Genomic DNA, 1,175 nt, shown 5'->3' with positions numbered 1-1,175 from the left:
GTTAGTGTTAGTTTGTCTAGGTTTCAAGGGCTAAGGAAAGACATGAGTCAAGCTGCCTCCCAGGAGTGTCTCTGGGGGCGTTCTTTGGCCTAATCACCACCCTTGACTTTGAGGCTTTGTTTAGATCTTCATGATGTGCAAACTTCATGGCTTGCATCGATTTGGGGACGGGGGGGGGGGGCGATGTAGAAGAAAAAACAACTTGCTAGCCCCTTTCCCTCCTGTTCTTGGTATTCAGCCTGGGTCTTGTTCCCTGGCCGGATCTCCTTGTGCTGTGGGCCAAGGAATCCCCAAGGCTGGCGTGGGGTGTTAACAGTTTAGGAGTTCCCCTCTCCCAGAGGGGTGTTCACAGTTTCCTAGGAGACTCTGGAAACCTTCAGTGCCTCTAAGACGCAAAGGCGTGGAAGCATAATAGACTGAAGGCATTGTCATAGATGGTAGGTGGTAATCAGAAATCAAGAGATTGAGTTCAACGCCTATCAAATAATCCTCACTTTGTCCCTTCCCCCATTTCCACGGGCTTTGTGGGGAGCTGGAACCCCACAACTCAGGCTGATGGAAGGGAGTCCCAGTCCTCAGGAGGCCTGAAGCCAGGGCTGAGGTAGGGGCTGTGGCTCTGGCCGAGGGACCTGAGGGTCACCGTGCCTGACTGTACCTCTGGCTGTCAGGACCTGGAGAACCCCTTCCCCTCCTCCCCCACTTCCATTCCTCTCAGTTCTTTACGCCCGCGCGGGAACGCGCCCCGGCCGCGCCGCGCCAGTGCACGGGAGCGCGCGCCTCGGCGCGGGAGCGCGTCCCGGGGAGAGCCCGAGCAAGATGGAGGCCGCGCAGAGGACGCCGCCTGGGCCAAGGCAACCACTGCCAGGAGCATCGAGCCCCGGAGCTTGAGCCCTGCCGGTTCCGGATCAGCCGTCCCGACTCGGCCCAGGTTGGTCTTCCCGCATCCCTTCTCCGTGGCCGCAGCCTCCGCGCGCGGTCGGCCTGGGCGCGGGGCAGCCACCCCCCCAGCTCTGGCCCTACCCGGGCCCAGCCTCTCCCCCGCGCCCGGCACGGCCCCTGCCCACTGCCCGCCCCTCCAGGCCCAGGCTGCCCGCTGGCCTCGATCGCCTATTCCCTTGGCCTGGAAAGCCACTCTCCTCGGCCCTGGCCCGCCAATCCTACACTACCCCCCCCCC

At 62.3% G+C, this 1,175-nt stretch overlaps 1 protein-coding gene across 1 annotated transcript in view; it reads left to right on the top strand.

Annotated features, from left to right (window-relative positions):
- Positions 1 to 699: 699 nt before the first annotated feature.
- Positions 700 to 1,175, top strand: part of Lhfpl4 (LHFPL tetraspan subfamily member 4) — a 25,069-nt gene continuing 24,593 nt past the window's right edge. The window contains exon 1 of the mRNA XM_031382860.1: positions 700 to 928. The gene's annotated coding sequence lies outside the window, so the exon portion shown is untranslated. The remainder of the gene's footprint in view (positions 929 to 1,175) is intronic.

This window comes from Mastomys coucha, unplaced genomic scaffold, assembly GCF_008632895.1.
Source record: "Mastomys coucha isolate ucsf_1 unplaced genomic scaffold, UCSF_Mcou_1 pScaffold20, whole genome shotgun sequence".
In the NCBI taxonomy this organism is placed as follows: domain Eukaryota; kingdom Metazoa; phylum Chordata; class Mammalia; order Rodentia; family Muridae; genus Mastomys; species Mastomys coucha.
This window is presented reverse-complemented; position numbering and strand designations above follow the sequence as displayed.